General features: G+C 36.5%; 1 protein-coding gene across 3 annotated transcripts in view; it reads left to right on the forward strand.

Annotated features, from left to right (window-relative positions):
* LOC124239398 (myosin IC heavy chain-like) overlaps positions 1 to 19,433 on the forward strand; it is a 36,267-nt gene extending 16,834 nt beyond the window's left edge. Inside the window, exon 2 of one of the 3 annotated variants that reach the window (XM_046661239.1) lies at positions 19,155 to 19,433. The gene's annotated coding sequence lies outside the window, so the exon portion shown is untranslated. Of the gene's footprint in view, positions 1 to 12,081; positions 12,194 to 19,154 lie in introns of those variants that run through there. The other 2 variants (XM_046661240.1, XM_046661238.1) reach the window with 2 other exon arrangements.
* The last annotated feature ends 692 nt before the right edge of the window (positions 19,434 to 20,125 follow it).

A 20,125-nucleotide genomic window follows, 5' to 3' on the forward strand; every position in this document is an offset into this window, starting at 1 on the left:
TGCTGCCCCCGCTGGCATGGGGACAGGACCCATGGGCAGGCAGAGCTCCTGCTGCTGCCCTGAGTTGAGGGTTAGGGCTAATTTTATAAGGTATGGGTACGTGACTTATTTTTACTGGAAAAAAAAGAAAAAGAAAAAGATGATGTAAAAAGTCATTAAATGATTTCAGTGCAGATGGGGTCTGGTTATTGTGCAGTCATATAACTTTAGATACGAATCTGGCCATATAGATGGGCATGCAGGTGAGGATGCCCCAGGCTTCTCTCCCTGGGGCAGTCCTAATTCGTCCCATAAAAAAGTCCACTGGGTCATATAGTTTGGCATGTAGGCCAGGTCACCTTGGGCTTCTCTAGCTGGGGCAGCCTTAATCCACATCATAAGGACGAGTTGGCTCAATTTAAGAGTAGCCATATGAGGTGTCTTTTGCCCAGAAGAGAAGCCTTACCACACCATCTTTCTGCCTTTATTCTACAAACTAATCCCCAGGCAAATAAAACAAGATCCATCACCCATATTTTGTTTGGTTTCTAGTGAAGGGTTTTTCCTTTCTGCTTGAATCTCGTTAGCTAGTCCTTAGCTCCAAAAATTATTGATCCTTTTCATAAAATTGCTGTCACATTAACCAAGTAAATTCAGCACCGTCAGGGGTCATCGTTACTCAAATGCTGGTGAGTTCAGGTGTAGTATTCAAACATCTTAAGAGCTTAGTATTTTAGGAGGCAGGTCTTTATGAGAGCATCGAAACCTTGAACTAAAATGTCTTTAGGGTATTCGGCCCTTATACCGGAGGTAATAGATTTGCTTCAACAAGATCTGTGGATAGGCTGGCTAGGAATAAAGTTGGAGAGGCCCAATTTTAGAAGGACAAACAATTCTGAAATAAAATATCAAGAAGGCCATGATTCTCTTTCCCACCAAAAATAAACTTAAAAGTGTTAAAGCCAATGGGAGTATCTTCTCAACGGACTGATTGTTGAACGTTATAAATCCACTGAATTTAGACTCCCACTGCAATTGAGATTATACTTTATTAAGTGCTTTAATGTAATTCTTCCAACAAAATGACAAAAAAAAAAAAAAAAGAAAACCACAGACACACAAACTTACACTAATTCCTGATTTATCCTGCTTTCTAAGCCTGCTATTTCAGCCTCTAAATTGGAAATAGCTGTCCTGAGCCCGCAAGCTATTCACAAGCGTGAATGGTGCTTGGCAAACCTGGGACCCACTTATACCCACCACAATTCCTGCCTAAATGTATGTTTATTTCAGAAGCTGCTCTTCTTTCTCCTCATCTCTAGACTTTTCCTGAGAGAGGAAAGTATTTCTTACCAACTAGTCATCTGTTCATCATTAATATTCAATTGTGGGGTTACAGACTTCTTTCCTTTTTCCAGTAAACATTCATATTTCAATAATTTGATTGTTTATACCAACCTGAGCATGACCAATCCCCCCTAAAGCTTCTATACTGCTTTTGTGATGGTGTTCAGATGTTGTCCCCCACTGACCCACTTTGGCAGCTCTGATTGTGCTAATCTTTTCACGTATATCTTAAAGTCCTAGAAACAGAAATTTTTTGACTCCTAATGTTTATCTTTGACTGTATGGAAAGAAGCAAGAAAAAGGAAAGGAAGTGGTGAGCTTTGGGGATTTCCTCTGTTTCACTTTCAAATTGATCATTTTAATTGCAGACATTTTAATTTTAATTTGTGGTTGGTAGATGTGCAGAGAGGCTAGGCTTTGAAAATTCACATTTACTATTTTTCTCTTTAAAAATAGCCTTTCAGAATTGAAAACAGGAACTTGAACAGATGTTTGCACACCCATGTTCATAGCAACATTATTCACAACAGCTAAAAGGTAGAAGCATCCCAGGTGTCCATCAACAGATGAATGGATAAACAAAATGTGCTATAGATAGATAGATACACACACACACACACACACACAAAATGGAATATTATTCAGTCTTAAAAAGGAGGGAAATTCTGACACATGCTATAACATAGATGAACCGTGAAGATACTATGCTAAGTGACCTAGGTCACAAAAGGACAAATACTATATGATTCCACTTACATGAGGTACCTAAAGTAGTCAATTTCATAGAGACAGAAAGTAGAATGGCAGTTGCCAGGGGATGGGAGGAGGAAGGAATGGGGAGTTGTTGTTTAATGGGTGGAGTTTCAGTTTTACAAGACGAAAAAGTTCTGGAGATGGATGGTGGTGATGGTTGCAAAACAATGGGAATGCACGTAATGCCACAAAACAATACACTGGCTAAAATGGTAACTTTTATGTGTATTTTACCACAATAAAAATGACTTTTGGACTTAAAAATGACTTAAGAAAGACTCTCTTGCTATTCCGCCTACCTTGGATATGTGAAATTCTAACCTCTTATATTTGTTCTGCAATACCATCACAGAAGTTCTCACAGGGAATATGATTTTACACTTGCTCTTTTCTCACTACTTTTTAAAAAATATCTGCCTTGTTATTTAAACTGCTATACAAAATTTACACTAGAAACATAATGTTTAAACAGCATCAACATTAAGGCATTCAAGTTTTCCCACTTTCAACTCTGGGCAATCTATTCATGATTGTTAAGAACTGTAACATTCCATGCTGACTCAATTCTCAGATTGTTTCTTGCATTTTCTCAGAACTTTTCAAGAAATTACTTTTTGGGTATCAAGGGACTTATAACATCCAAAGAGCATGTTGCTCATCTCAGTCATTGTCTGGGTGCATTGACACTCATTCTAAAGGCATTGACACTATTTTGTGAGCCTGGCCTCATGATTGAGATCACATAATTGCAATAATTAGGAAACTCACCTCAGGATATTATCAAAATGACCCACCCAAACCCAAGTCCATATGGTTTGAAATAGCTAATGAGTCAGTTAATGTGCTATGTCCAGGAGTAATGGGTACTCAATATGGATAGCATGAAGGTATAATTTACCAACTTTCTGACTGATTAAGGCTTTCAAGTAGACATTTTGCAACTTAAAGAGGGTTCAAAGTACTAACAGCTTTGACGGTAGAGACAAAGGAAGAAGTAACGATTGTTTAAAAGTCAGGAACATTGGAATTTGAGCAATTTCTTTCAACCGTATACCCTAGGATGAAAAATGTGATACTCTATAAAATTAAATAATGATGTAGGTTTCAGTAGCTATCTGTCATAGTGTGGAGAGAGATGGGAGATGCTACTGACTGAGTTCTGTGCATAAAGGAAAAGTAAAGAAAATGTTAAAAACTATAACTGATTTTAGAGTGGGGTGGAGAAAAGAGAGGAAGTTCAATTACAAAAAAAATTCTAGAGTCAATATTAACAGATATCTACACGGAAGGGATTCACTGAGTGGTCAATTGATGTATTTTTCATTTCGTATATTAGTATAAACAGACAAAATTGTCATAAAAATTAACGTGTTGACTGTGGTATCTTAGAAAAAAATTAATATCCCAGGCATACTTATAACTTGAAATTAAGAAAAATTCAACAGTAACATATTAGCTACTCATCGGAAACCTTTATGACAAAGATCTATATTAAATTTTTTATTTTGAATATGAAAGAATTTAAGCCCAGAGGATTCTTAGAAAGAAAAAGTTCTTAATTTGGAGTCCATAAGACACTCAGTGAATTCCTGGATTGACTTTAGGAGCAGTCTATGAACTCAGAAGTGAGGAAAGAAAATCACATCTTTATTTTCAATAATTTTAACTGGCATTTAGCATTTCCTGTAATTATAGAACCAACCATGTAGTATTAGCATTACTTATGATTTTTCCAACAAAAGAGATTGAAGCTGTTTTCATATCATAATAGAGCTGTTAGAGATATCTCAAAATATCATTTATGTTCATCACTATTAAAAAAGTCTGATCCACTGTCAGATGTAGTTTTAAAAAATATTTTGAGAACTAATTTTAATACATTTTATTTCCTTTATGACCTCATGTATTTTATTTTATTTTGCCCATTTAAAAAACATCAAAAATTTATGAGGAATGACTTCAAAGTCCCTCCTGGACTGTCAAAGGAGTCCATGGCATGAAAATGCTATACAGTGGCTTCATTAAGGTCTAAATAGTTTATACTAGACAAGTGCCTTTTAACTCTAGTATCAGAATTACTTCAGAGATGTTACTTTATTATTTAAAAAAGCTTAAAAGAGAATACATGTACATTAAAAAATATTGAGTTGTATAAGTTGTACAATGACACACAAGTCTGTCTCTTACCCCCAACTCTACTCCCCAGAAGCAACCACTACTTATGAGCCTTGATATTCTATTCATATCTAAGCATATAATATATGAAATATATTTATATTGTATTGTGGATACATATATTTACATAGGACATTTTTGTTTCTACTTTTTACGCAAATAGTATATTTATACAAATATCTGTACCTTAGTTTTGTCATTTAACAGTATATCTTGGCAATTGTTCCATATCAGTGCAAAGAAAAAGTACTTTTGTTATTTTTAATGGATAGGTAGTATTTGATTATGTGGAAGTACCACACTTTATTTGGCTAGTTCTCTGTTGATTGCCACTTAATTAGCATTCAGTATTTTAGTCTTTCAAACAATGTCCCTAAGACTGTTTTAATGGTTTCTCCATATAGACCTTCCACATATTGTGACATGTTTATTCTTCATTATGTCACCTTGTTTTATGCTTTTATTGTTTATTTTTAATACTTCTTTTAATCCATCCCTAATGGTCTGTGTTTCCTTGTTTTACGTGTATGTTTGTGTTTTCCTTATAAAAGTTTGAATTGTTTGAAAAATTGAAAGTGTATAGTTTTTATGGTTCCTATAGTTATTTTTCTATAATTCTGTGTAATATACTCAATTTTCTATTTCTTGAAATGATATGTTTACTCTTTATGCGAAGCATAAGGGAATTAGTATACCTCTGAGTAGTAGTGAGATGCCCAGGTCCTCCTCAGAAATTCAGCTTTACGAACAAATTCACACAGGTTATGTTGATGTGCTGTCAAGATTGAAAAGCACTTGTTGAAAAGGAGAGTCTGCACTAGAATTAGGCGGCCAGGAAACCGGCATGATTCTGAAATAACTGGAATGCTACTTTTCTGTCGCAATTAAAAATCAAAGCTGGATTAAATTATACACTCACTGTCATTTAGGTCAAAGCTTTCTATGCCCATCACACACCCCAATTTCCTGGGTAATTGTTTTATTTTTCCATGTTACATTTGCTATGAAAACCTGGTATGAATATGAGTCACAGCCAAATTTTAATTAATGTCAACATTACGTAATGCTTACATTTACGTGATTACTGCTAAATTCTTAAAAAACAAACTCAGAGATACTTATTAATTAGTCATAAAGCAAGGGTGCCCCCCACACTTAAACTACTAATAGGTACCGATATTCTTAGTGTTGCCAGCTTTGTGATAGCAGTGTTAAGATTTTCTTTTTATTGTTCTAATGTTTAACATGGTCACATTGTTTAGTAGTTAATTCCACAAGTATTTTTGAGAGCTTATTTCATGCTTAGCATTCTAGACACAAATTTGAGGAAGACATACTTCTCGGCCACTATGAGTTTAGTTTATTTATCTGGTAGGAAAGGCATTTAAAGAGGCATTTTCAATATACTGTGTAAAAAGTCCTGTAATAGTGATGAGCATATTCAAGGGACATAAGCTAAGCTTGGTGGTTCAGGAAAACTTCCCAGGGAAGGGGGCACATAACCCATGGCTGAGTACAGGTTACTGGATGAAATGTGGGTGTAGACTAGGCAATGTTGAAGTCCTGAGGCTGGAGAAGCATTCCAGACAAATGGAACAGAACCTGCAAAATGCAGAGAGCCTGTCGTTTATGTCCTCAGATTTGGAAGTGGTCAGCTATGACTAGATTATACAGAGGAGAGTTAAAAGGAAAAATCAGAATTTGGTTCTTAGCCAGAACATATCTCTACCATAAAAATAAATAAACAATAAAAGGATGTAGATGCAATTTGTCCACATAGATCAGCATTTTTATTCAGAGGATTAGAGAGGTGTCAGATGTATACTTAGGTAGCCTGGAGGGCAGATCAGAATTTCTGCAGAAGTGTTATAGTGTGAAAACAAGTATAACTCAATATTACGACATTACATTATATTTATAAATGAAAAAATACCTTTTGAAATATAAACTTTAGGAACATGAAACTCTAGCAAATATTTGCTACAAGTATAACATGAATTTTAAAAAGTAGTATAACACTAATATACATGATGTATAAAATGGAAGTCTTTTAGAATTAACAAGTTAAGATGAACCAAGTAAAAAATTTTCTCCCATTGAAGAATTGGACTTAATTTAATGAGTTTAAAGCTCTTATTTTTAAAAATATAGTTTCTAATATTCACATGAGATTATCTTCTTCTACATTTTTGTTATCTCTATCTCTTATGATGCAACATGTACTATGAATAATTTCATATAATTATCAAGTATCAGCTTAAAAAATTCATAGTATCTGGCTTATTTATTTGTTTAACAGAAATTCAACAACAAATCCAAGAAAGTGGCTTTACTATAATTAACAAGAAATAAGGTAACTGACTTCTCTTTCAAGGAGATGTATTACATATTTGATCACATATTTCAAATCTGGGTTCATTATATAGTAATGTCAGTGCTTTGGAGGAATAAGGATCTCCCATTAAAAAAAGAGCTTTGCATTTCAGGATAGCAATGTGAGCACATATATTTAACATTATTTCCCTAAGTTGCAAGGAATTGATCAAAGAAATGTAAATAACAAGAGAAATGAAAAAAACAATTATTAACAGTGTTGGATACCTGGGGAAAAGGCCATTAAGAGGCTGCAACTAGGAGGACTGTCCCTACAAAATCCGGAGCAGATAGGATCAGATGGAGAGCCAGAAATGACTAGTCTGTGATAAGGCACTTGGGATGAAAAAAGTCCACCTGTGAAATAAGAAAACAGAATTTCCTACCACCTCCTCTCCCAGATGCAATCTCTGAACAGAAGCTGGGGATGAGTCCCCAGGGGTAGTCAGAGGAGGACAATAATAGAGGACAGTGGGGCTGGCCCCGTGGCAGAGTAGTTAAGTTCTCATGATCTGCTTCGGTGGCTTGGGGTTCGCTGGTTCAGATCCCAGGTGCAGACGTGGTACTACTTGTCAAGCCATGCTGTGGTAGGCGTCCCACATATAAAGTAGAGGAAGATGGGCACGGATGTTAGCTCAGGGACAGTCTTCCTCAAAAAATAAAATAAAATAAAATAATAGAGGGCAGCAATAGAACAACTAGCTGAGGTGGGCAATGCCATAACAGATCCCCAGTGAGATTAGTCATGTCAGGGGGAGAAGGCAGGGATGGGTGCTCAGCCAATTTCGGGTTATTCAACAACTGTGGAAAGGAAAGCCTCTTACCAAACCAGAGACTTTTCAATCATGTGACTGCTTCCCCAGAAATTCTTGCACTGCTCACTGCAGCCAATTGGCACTCCCAGATCTAGCAAAATAAAGCTACAGAAAATGAAAATGATCTCTTTTCCCCTTTGTCTGGGTTAAAAGTTAGAAATGAAACCCACATAACTGCCGTTCTTGTATCAAATTCTGCAACTGAAGAAAGTTCTCACTCTGTAAAGTTGAACAAACAGAAAAATCACCAAGCAAAATGGAAATATTCAGTAGTCCAGAGGAGGAAAACTATTGTGAGGAGATAAAGCAACTGTCCTCTAGGGAGAAATAAAACAGATTCATTCCAAGAAACAGGAGCAAAGTTTCAAAACTCTAGTTCATATTCCCCATGAGAGTCTAAAAACATGACATCTATACCAATGTGGCAATTTAGAAGTTAAAAAAGGATTGCATTTAGATGCAAAATTCTATTCCAAAATTGTGTTTTTCAACACAATGGAGACTCCGTCAATTAGAAGTTCTACAGGAATATGATGATTAAAATACTATCAATAATAGCTACTGTTTGTTGTACACATTATGTGCCAAAGTTTTAATCCTTCACAAGCAATAAGAGATTTTAGCCTCACTACAGCAACACTACAGGGTGAATATGACTATGCTTTCCATTTTACAGATGAGGAAACTGAGTCACAGAAAGTTTAAGTGACTTACCCAAGGACCCAAGATTTCTAAGTGGTAGAGCTACAAACTTAACTCAAGAGTGCACAGACTTAATTCTAGAAAAAGAAAAATGAGTAGACAGAGAACCAATAATCAAAGAAAACCTCATAATAGAAATTAAGCTGGGTATTTAAATGGTAACAGAAAGGACACTGTATTATTTTGAATTATTCTTGACCATGCAGTATTGATAATTTACATTACTGTTATCCAAGGCACGTTGTATAGATTTGATGGTTTATCTCTTTAAGAAGATAGAACAGGATACTACCTAGAGCGAGTTACAATGGAGTATGTTCTCAAGTTTGTGCAGAAATTTTTAGTACCTGTATCAGTTTAAAAACTGATAAAACGAACCAATTAACAAAGAATTGTCTCTGCTAATAGCTGCTATTAAATCCTAGCTATGAGAAAGTGGAAACATTATGATATCATTATTGTCTAAGTGATATTTCTATCATCTTCTGAAAGTATTATAAAAGGATTAACCTATAACATATACAAAATTTGAGTAAATTGAGAAAAAATGGCAGTCCAAGATAAAAATTGTATTAAAAATTGAATCAGTTTGTACTGAGCAGGGTACTGTACCTGTCTCTTTGTACAAAACTCTCTAGCAATGATTACTTATTTTAAAAATATAACAAGGGAATTATATATTCAAATATTTTTAGATCATTAAAAAATTAAATTCTTTACAAGATTCCCATTGAAAGGACCTTTTAACGTATTTGTTTCTTTCAGCATCACATAATGTATTAGCAACCAGAATATGTAAATATATGATCCAGACCTGAGTATTCTGCAACTGCCCTCGCGTTATGCATTTCCAAAGGCCTTAGTAAAATGTGCAAAGAACAGATACAGATGAATGTGGCTTGCAGTTACAGAAATGCCTTCTGCAAGTGTGCTTACACAGGTTATCTAGTGGTGATAATCAAACTTTGGTGATAATATTTAAAGATCTTTTTATACTATGTCTGTTTTCATATTTCACTATTAAAATGTGTTGACATTTGAAGAACAGAAACTCAAATAAATTTATTTTTTGTTCCTTGATTTTTTAAATTTAATTTTATTCATCTAAAACTGGAATTAAAAGGATTTAGTTAAAAAATAGAATGCATCTAAAATTAAAATTTTTCTCTTTTTTGAAAGATTATTCTTCTCTATAAGCCTACTTCCTCCCAGTTACAGTTTGCAAAATCTTGCAGTTTGAATTTTCAGATACTGGAATGTTTAACAAAGTTTTTGCCATTTTAAAGAACACTGGAAAATTTAAACTTTATTTTTTTTCATTAAAACTATCTGCCTACTTAATGGTAGCTAAAATATTTAGTATTACATGGATATAATATGTCAAATGTTTTTGTCTAGTAAATATGATCTACCCAATGTTGTATAATAAAAAATATATTTGGTCTTTGTCCATAGTTCCTAGCACAGAGCTCCCAAAACCCCTGAAATTTCCCGAGTGATGGGAGTGTCTTATGTTATTCATAATAATGGGCCCCTTTCTACCGTGAGTTTATGCTAATGAGGTGACTCAAGGGGCCCCTTAGTTTCAAGCCAGGGACTGGCTATGCATGTTGGAAGGTTGGAGTTTTCAGCCCCATCCCTCAACCTCTGGAGAGGGGACAGTGGCTGGAAATAGAGTTCAGTTGCCAATGACCAATGATTTAACCCAGCATATCTAAGGAACAGACCTTAAAACACTTGTGAACAAGTAAATTCAGGGAGCTCTGGGCTGGTGAACACACTGACATGCTGGGAGGGTGGCACTGGTAGAGAGGGTGTGGAAGTTCTGCCCCTTCCTCCTAGTATCTCCCTCAATGCTTCTCATCCATCTGGCTGTTCCTGAGTTACATCCTTCATAATAAACTGGTAATCCTAAATATGGTGATTTCTTGAGTTTTATGAGTCATTCTAGTAATTATTGAACCTGAGGGTGTGGGTTGTGGGAAACTCTGATTTTCAGCCAAGTTGGACGAAAGTGTGGGTAGCCTGGGAACCTGGGAATTGCGACTGGTGTCTCAAGTGAGAACAGTCTTGTGGGATTGAGCCCTTAAACCTATGGAGTCTGATGCTGACTTTGGTTAGTTAGTGTCAGAATAGGATTGAATTGTAGGACACCCAGTCAGTATCAGAGAATCAGAGAATTGTGGTTGGAAAATGGCAGACCCAGATATTGTTCTCTATATAGGAAGTGATGTTTAGTTCAGATAATAGCATTTATGTAACAGCAAATGACACTGTGAATTTGAACCTGTGGATGACAATGAAAACCTCTGGATTTCAACTATTACAATTTAATTTATTGAACTGATTTTGATCTCCCTGTCTGTTAACAGGACCCAAAAATGAAATGTCAAAAGGAGTAAAATCTATGAACATCTCTCTTACCATCTTAGCAATTTAAGTGCTTTTATTACGAAGGAAAAATTCATCAAGAGGAAAAGCACACCAGGCACAACTTCTGTATTACTTCCATGATTTAATATGATTTATTAGAGGAATCACACTAAATCATTGTTTACAAAACTTATTAATAGAAATTCCAGTTCAAGTATCTTCTCAGGCAGCAGCTTCTCATAGAAGCTTTTTGACTGGCAGTTAGAATCATCATAAATGGAGGCAGAACTTTAGAACTGAAAAGACTTGGAAGAAACCCAGGAAAGGAATGCCATTAATATTACTAGCCAACACCAATTTCATTGGATGATACATGTAGAGCAGTGTCTGTGACCGATAAGGTTTTTCATCGCTGTCTAACCAACATTGCTGAAGTTTTGCCCTTGCCCTGGGGCAGCTATTCTTTGAGGGAAAGTTGCTGCTCTTAATCCAAATTCAGTGACTTCAATTGTCTTCTCTGACATTATAAAGAAAAAGAAAGATGCCTGGGCTGTTAAATATATATTTTTTAAAAATCGATATGCATTGGAGAAAGTCCAAATGATTGCCTCTTAAAACCATGCACTTGACCTCCAACTTATGGTGGCCAGCTAGTTTTGCCTGATGAAGTTGCTCATTGAAATACCTGTGAAAACATGGGAACACTCACAGAGTAACAGTTGTACTAAAAAGTAAAGTTATTATTGTACTAAGAAATATTTATTTGAGGGCCTACTCTAGGCCAGGCTCTTTTGTAGGTAAGCATACAGAGAAAATCCCCTGCCTTTGTAGAAACATCATTCTAGCTTGGATTGGGGTGGGAGTGGGGGCAGACAATACACAATTAAGGCAGTATGTTAGAAGGTAAGGAGTACTATGAGTGGGAGGGATATGTAGAGAGGCCAAACTCTGAAAGTGTTAACTGTGCAGAAGGATCAGATGGAGAACCGATAGCACTCATGTCTGAGCTTCTGAAACTGCTGCATGGATAGGCAGGTAGGAGGTGTAGAGAGTCCTTGCATACCCCTATTCCCTATTCCTGTATTAGAAACAGAGACCTGTATTCCACTGAAAAAGAGTGGCAATTATTCCCCTTCTGGGGCAAGCAAAATTGACAACATACTAAATTGCCCTTACCGATTGAGTGTCTGAAAGTCACAGCATGTAAATTAGCCAAAGGTGAATAGGCGGAGGTGGGGCACATCAATGCCTGGATATTAAATCAGCTCTAAGTGTAGAAATGGGAAAAACATAGTGAACTGGCACTCTATAGAAGTTTTTATTTTTACCTAGCATTTTTAGTAAGAAGTAGATTCAAACATAAATTAATAAGAGCTCACACTCATTTGCCACAGAATTATAATAACCTTGGGAGGAAAAGATTATTATCTCTATTTTAGAGATATGCTAACTAAAGCAGAGACAAGTTAAGTGATTTGCCCAAGGTCATACCTCTAATAGGTTGTGGAGCTGGGTTTTGAATGCAGGCAATATGATTTGAGATCATATGCTTATTTTTTTTTAGGAAGATTAGCCCTGAGCTAACTACTTCCAATCCTCCTCTTTTTTCTGAGGAAGACTGGCCCTGAGCTAACATCCATGCCCATCATCCTCTACTTTATGCGTGGGACGCCTACCACAGGATGGCATTTGCCAAGCGGTGCCACGTGCACACCCAGGATCCAAACCAGCGAACCCCGGGCTGCCGAGAAGCAGAACGTGCAAACTTAACCGGTGTGCCACCGGGCCAGCCCCAGAGATCATCTGCTCTTAAACAGCAGACCAGACTGACTCTCCATTGCAAAGGAACCAGGCAGGGAGGTAAGTAAAACAATCCTGTCCCAGTAGCACCAAATAAATGTTTGCTAGAAACCATAAATTTTGGGTGCTCTGTATGCATCTATTGTTCTCCAGCTTAAGGTATGAGAGGAGAATTTTGGCAGCATGTCAGTGGACATCCCAGTGGACGTTAAGACAAAATTTGGAATACACATTCACAATGTCAATTTACAACCTGTAGGCCTGGTATATTGATTGGTCCTCATTAGAGGGTGAGTGATCGGAAAAAAAATCAACATGAGGAGTCAATGAAAATATTCTTTCACATAATATATGTAAAACATGGACCTAAAGACAAAGAGCAAACATATCTAAACACTACTTACTTTAGGAACAAAAATCTCCTAGTATCTGTATTATACTCTTTACAATTTCAGTAGAAGATGGGCTATATGAATGAGGTGAAAATGGAGTAGTCTGAAATGTTGAATGACATAAAAGAACACTAATGATCAAGATTGACTCGCAGAAATCAGCATCTTAGTAAATATTAGTAAAGACTGATTTCTAAATGACTAAAGAAATCAGTCTTTACTAATATTTACTGTACAGATTGCACTGGTGGCGTCCCTTTGTTAATATATCATGTGGTCATGGATGACATTCAGTACAAGTGGTACACATAGAAAAGAGTAGAGAAAGCTCCATGGTACTGCCTGAGAGGTTGGCAGGGGCCCTCTCAGGCACTTTTTTTTTTGTATATAGCAACGTGTATATGTGCCTACACAATGTATTATGTGCCCAGTTAAATAGATTCACAGATTGCACTTTCCTAAATCATAATACAGGGGATCAAAATGTTCCATCTCAAAATATGTCTCTAGCATGAGGATTAATTTAGGCTGATTTTTTTTTAAGGAACAGAAGACTGAGGAAGTTTTTCTTTTTTACTACCCCCTTAACTGCCTAAAACAATTTAGATAAGAAGAGAGCTATCATTAGAGACAACTACAAAGAATATGAACTAGATGTGGTAGGCTAAAGGGAACTTAGCAAGGCCTGTTTCATCAATGTTCTCTCTGTATCCCATTGTCTCTCCATGGCATGACAGAAATTTGCTTACCAAACATTTGCTTTTCCAATTTTCCTGTGAATTGTCTTCATTCCCTTTGAAGCCCTAGGCCCCTACTCTCTTCCCTTGGCTCAGGATGGCATATAAGCCTCAATTGCCTGACCATCTTTGACCCTCTCATGCCTATGTGAGGCTCCCATTTGTACAAATTAAATTGGTTTTTCTCCATAATCTGTTTTATGTCAATTTAATTACTAGACCACCCAAAGGAACTTAGAAGGGTAGAGGAAAATTTTTTCCTCCCCAACAACAGGATATTTTTTTCAGTACATGAGATGAAAAGTGACTGAAAAACTTTTGTACTGGTTACCAAATGACAAAGTACTTAAGAGAATTATTGAATTTGAATAAAAAGACAAACTTTCCAGATTTTCTACAAAGACAAATAGCTGTTGGTGGATTGCTAGTTGGTATATATCTTAGAAAAAACAAACACCTTAACCTGTTCCTTCATGGAAGTGATTTTTATCAACAAGTGAGAAAGTAACAGCTTTTCAAAAGAAACTCATGATAAGGAGAAATGATTTTGAAAATGAATATATGGAAATATTTTCATCACTGTGTGCCTTTTTTGTGGCTGATGATGTAAACATATTATTGATAAAAACTCACATATCTACACACTTTAAAAACTTGGAAACAAAATGTTCTAACTTGATTAAAAACCTTCCATATGAGGAATTTTAGTGAATTTTGAAACCACTTGTTAAATATGTAAAATTATACCATATTCTGATTATTTTGCAAGAACTGATTGACAACAAGGAAGGTAGAAATTTACTGACCAAATTTTAATTTAAAAACTGTGCATAATTAATTGATAGGAGTTTAAAAATCAATATCATAATTTAGTAAGCACAGATAATTCAGCACTTATTCTCCTTGGATCTGCAGTTTTTGGGATGCAATTCTTCTCAGTTATTTTAGCCACTAAGAGCAAGTATCTAAAACTTAGATCTTAGGGACATTGTATCAGAAAGTATTAAATCAAAAATTTCCAAATCAATGAGGCATATTCAATAATATTGCTGCATTATAAATGATTTTCATTATTATAAATCATATTTTAAAGAGAGCATAAAAGTTTTTGTTCTTAATGCATAAAATAAAATAGTATTTTAAAATATTTATGTCAATTTTGTGCCTCCTAAATTTTTGCTTTTGTAGACACTTTATGATATTGTACATATGTATGATTTTAATAAATAAATAGAGACTTTTTTGTGGTGTAAAACAAGTCAACTGTGACTTACTTCTTACCTACTCTGACCACTTTGGTCAGGCCTCCTTGTGCTTGTGATATTTATTAGGGGAAAGATACTGGGATGCCTATCTGAAAAATGCTGCGTGTGGTCTGTGCAGATCGCTTATTGTAGATCAACCTGTAATTTGGCTTGCTGGAGAATGGGCTACGGTAATGTAGACATATTCTATCTGTATAACTGAGTATAAAACTGGAGAACCACAAAACTGAAATGGCTTCTTTGGGAAAGATGTTTCCACATCCATTGTTCAGAATCTGTCTCTTATCTTAACCCAAATTGTCCTAATGTGGGGGAAAGGGATGTTTTTGAAAACTGTGGCTAAAGGATTTGGGCTTTTCTAGCCAGAAATGCTACATCTGTGCCAGTTCTTATCTGTATTCTTTGAATCATTGGTAAAGTTTGGTTGTATCTTACGTAATATCTATGATTAGCCAGAGTCTACTTTGACAGTTCAACCTCCATGGTAAGCTGTTAGCTCAAATATTTTTACTGATAGGGTACAATATAAGAAGTGTGGATAACACTAGCATAGAGGACAAAGGAAAACAATGAAATATTTGACTTTATAGCAGTTTAAAAGAACAAGCTGAAAAAATTACTTTTATAGAAAGAAACGGTTACACATGAATAGAAACATTAGCAATGAATGTGAATAGGTGTCTCCATGTCAGATGTCTCACTAATCTTTACTTTGCAAGTGACAAAACCCAGTTCAAATGCCTTAAACAATGTGAGAAATTTCTAGCTTACGTAAGTGCAGAAATAGTCTTCACAGAGTCTTCAGTATTGCTTTTATCCAGAAGTCCAGTTGTGCTACAGACCCTGATTTTTTCCACATCTCTGTTTCTTTCTGAAGGGTCAAGCTCTATCTTCACCCCAGCTCCCCTACTGACAACTATAAAGCCTGTATATCTTAGTGACTACTAGCCAATGCCTAATTTCCCTAGTCAAAAAAATGGCTGCCAGCAGCTCAGAGGGCTACATGTCTCCTTGTTTATGTTGAGAGAGAGAGAGATTGATTGAAAGTCAGTTTTGGTCTTTGTTCTGATTGAAGTATCTGTGGTGACTTTGGTCACCTCGAAGAAGTAATCTTGGTCAGGTAATTCTATTTATTGATGTGCCCATCTTAGAACTAAATATGGTGTCAAGGAAGTCGGTTGGGATTCTGTTGACAGGTTTAGGCCAATCACAATCCATCCTGAGAGCTAGAGGTCATATGAGGTCAATTTCCTACAAACTTCGTGGCTAAACTTCCAGGAGATCAGTTTCACCAAAGGAAAATCTGAGAACCGGGTGAATGAATACTGTGGTACACTGTCTGTATCTTCCCTTCTGGACAGAGGGACTTGATTCACCAGTTGCTAGGACTTTTGGTTGATGATGGCTCACAACTGAGGCCCGCTCCAGAATTTTCTCAGTCAAAGGATGCTGTCTCACTTAAGATCATGCTCCCTCCTTGGGATAGCCCACATCAAATAAATGGTTTATCTGGGAATACAAAGGCCTGGCCCCTTTGCCTCAATGTGGGCAGCATCCATGGACCATACCAGTCCAAGAGGCTTTGCTGTGACTGTAGTGCAATTCCACTTCTCTCCCCAACCCTACTTCCTTCACTCCCCTCACTGATGTTGCTCCCAAGAGAACTCACTATGGTGGTTAATTTTGGTCAATGTGTCAGCTTGACTGGGACACAAGGTGCCCAGATTAAACATTATTTCTGAGTGGGTCTGTAAGGGTGTTTCTGGATATGAATAGCATTTGAATCAGTGGACTGAGTAAAGCAGATTGCACTCCCCAATATGTTCTATTCTGGGCCCCAATAGAAAAAAAAGTGAAGGAAGAAGGAATTCACTATCTCTGCCTGACTGTATGAGCTGGGACCTGAGTCTTCTCCTGCCTTCAACTGGGACTTACACCATCAGTCCTCTGGTTGTCAGAACTACACTACCAGCTTTCCTAGGGTCTCTAGCTTGCAGATGGCAGATCATGGGATTTCTCAGCCTCCTTAATCATGTGAACCATTTCCTCATAATAAATCATAGATATATACATTTCCTATTGGTTCTGTTTCTTTGGAGAACACTGATAGATACACTCCCTAAAAAAACTTCTTGTAAAAACATCTCCATCACAATGTCTGTTTCCCATAGAACCTGACCAAAGATGACAAGAGGGAGGAACAGACAATCAGAAAAGTCCTTTATAAAAGAAACTTTACCAAAATAATTACAAATTGCTAATATAATTATGAAATAATATTTACTATTGGAATGACATAGTTAAAAACTTAGAAGATAATATACCATTTTCATTTACCTGATATACAAAGATTAAAAAGAAGGATAACACAATTGGTGAAGGGTCGAAAGATAGGCACACTCTTATGTTGATTGGAGGCATCTAATTTGGTACAACCTTCCTAAAAGATAGTTTGACAATGTCATACCCTCTGTTCCAGATGTTTGGCTTCTCCTAAAGAAATAATAATATAAATGCACACATTTGTAAATACAACTACATTTATCCTGATATTTTCTATAAATTTGAAAAAATTAGAATAGCTTCCATTCAAGTATGATAGAGTAAGGCTTTCTGCCCCAGTGATCTTTAAAATCTACTAAAATCAATAAAGAGAATGAAAAAAAAGAAATTGATACATTTTCCATATAGAAACTATAAAAGACTACCAAATCCTAACCAAAAATGATGAAGAACAGATGAAAAATTCAGTGAATTTTTGCAAAAATTAATGGAAGATTCAGGTATGGATGCATATTTCCCTTGAGTTCAGGCAGTATACAAAGTTCTCCAGAGGAAGATGGCATCCGTGACTTGGAATGACAAGATCTAAGATTGGGGTTGACTGGACAAGCTCACCCCCTACTTGCCCACCCCATTTATTCTATAGTAAATAACTGGCCCAGAGATAAGGGCAATCATAAAAAAAAATGATATCAGAATGAAACAAGCTGGAGGCTTATAGAGAAAGAGTATAAGGATGAAAAAAAAGGAAAGAAACTTAGCAAACAAAATTCACACTACATCCAGCCCACACTAAAGGCAATGGGAATGAAGCTCATTTGCTTGAGGATTACCAAAGAATTTGTGGCATATTTTTAAACAATCATAATTGAAAACAAAGCAGACAGTTCATCAAAGAATAAATAGAGATAGCCAATAAGCACTTGAAAATATGCTCAACATCATTAAACATTAGGGAAATACAAATTAAATCAACAGTGAGCTACCATTAAACATTTTTATTAGAATGGCTAAAATTTAAAAGATTGATCATACCAAGTGTTGGCAAAAGATGTGGAGGAATTGGGACACTAATACACTTCTGGTGGGTATACATAATGGTATAATCATTTTGGAATACAGTTTAGCAGTTTCTTAAAAAGTTAACAAAAATCTCCCATATGGTCCAGTCATTCTTCACTTAGGTATTGACCCAAGAGAAATGAAAACAAATGTCCACACAAAGATTGGTACACAAATATTGGTAGCAATTTTATCTGTAATACTCCAAACTGGAAACAATCAAAATATCCATTTACAAATGAATGGATAAACAAACAGTGGCATATCCATACAATGAAATCCTACTCAGTGATAAAAAGAAAAGAACTATTGATACATAGTGTGACATGGATGAAAAAATTATTTTGAGATTCAAAATAATTTTGCTAAGTGAAAAAAGCCAGACTCAAAAATAGTACATACTATATGATTCCAATTGTAAAAAATTCTAGGAAATGCAAACAAGTGTAATGACAGAAAGCAGATGATGGGGAGGGGATTAGGGAGGAGAGGAGTCTACTCTCTTTCTTAATATAGGTATATTAACTTTCTTTTGGTTAGTGTTTATATGGAATATCTTCTTTCATCTGTTTACCTTCAAGCTTTATGTATCCTTATATTTTAGATATTCCTCCTGTAATCAACTTATAGGCCTTTAAAAATATTGTCTGGTGGCTGGCCCAATGGCTGAGTGGTTAAGTTCTGGTGTTCCACTCTGCTGGCCCAGGGTTTGGATACTGGGTGCACCTAGCATCATTCATCAAGCCATGCTGAGGTGGCATCCCACATAGAACTAGAAGGACCTACAACTAGGATATACAACTATGTGCTGGGGGGCCTTGGGGACAAAAAAAAGAAAAGAGGAAGATTGGCAACAGATGTTAGCTCAGAGCCAATCTTCCAAAAAGAAAAAAATTGAGTCTAACAGTCTCTGTCTCTTATTTGGATCATTCAGTTCACTGACATTTAATGTAATTACTGTATTGACATCTACTGTCTTACTATTTGCTTTCTATTTGGACTGTCTATACTCTTTTTCTTGCCTTCTATGTCCTTCTTTCCTTCTGTTGTAATGAATGAAAATTTTTTATTGGTTCATTTTTCTTCTATTACTTTCAGTAGTCACAGGCTGAGACCACAGAAGAGGACAGTATTTTGCTGATGCATACTCTCTTGGCAGCAAACAATGACACCTTGGCCATAGACCCACCAGTTGCCAACTGGCCTAAGAAAAGCAAGATCAAGAAGGACCCTGTTAATCCTATTGCTAAGACCAATCTGTGTGTTACTGTGCTGCTGAAAGCTCTGCCACTAGTATTTCAAAAACCAACAGGGTCACCCTTGGTGGACAAGTTTCATTGGAGCTTCTGGACTAAGACAGACTAGGAAGAAGGACCTGGCCACTCACTTCTGAAAAAATTGCCATGAAAATCCTATGAATATCAGCAGAGTGTTGTCTGATATAGCACCAGAAGATGAGAGGATGGCACAAAAAGGCCAGGCAGGGTTTCTCTGTGATGTACACAGGGTTGCTGGGAGTAGGAATCTATTTGATGGCATTAACAACAAAAGAGCATACCTGCTGTCCATGCAATTCCATCTGCCAATGTGATTACCACCAACAAGTCTAAAATAACTCTGTAGTCTTTAAACCTGATCCCCCAGATCAACGAGGCTTCAGTTACCACTGAGGCAGCCAATACTCAGGCTTCTTCAGTCATGGCTCAGCCTAAAAAAGCCAATGAGACAAAGAGAGTTACTGCTAAGGCAGCCCAAGGCTACCAATCTCCAACTGGCAGGGATGGTGTCACTACACAGATCCAGTCACCCTTGCGACCCTAAACCTACCAATCATTCCCCCAGACTATCCAGGCTCCAATTTCCAGAGAGTCAGTCAATTCCCAAGCTTTGATAGCCTCCACCAAACTGAAGAAAGCTTCCAAGGCTAAGAAGACTGCCAATAAGGCCACAGCTAATGCCAATGAGATCTCACTGGCTCCAACTACCACCCACAGCCAAATTACCAATGAGACAGCCAATATCCAGGCCACAGCAGCCTCCGCTCGGAACAAGGAAGCCTCCAGATCCAA

This window comes from Equus quagga, chromosome 5, assembly GCF_021613505.1.
Source record: "Equus quagga isolate Etosha38 chromosome 5, UCLA_HA_Equagga_1.0, whole genome shotgun sequence".
Taxonomy (NCBI): domain Eukaryota; kingdom Metazoa; phylum Chordata; class Mammalia; order Perissodactyla; family Equidae; genus Equus; species Equus quagga.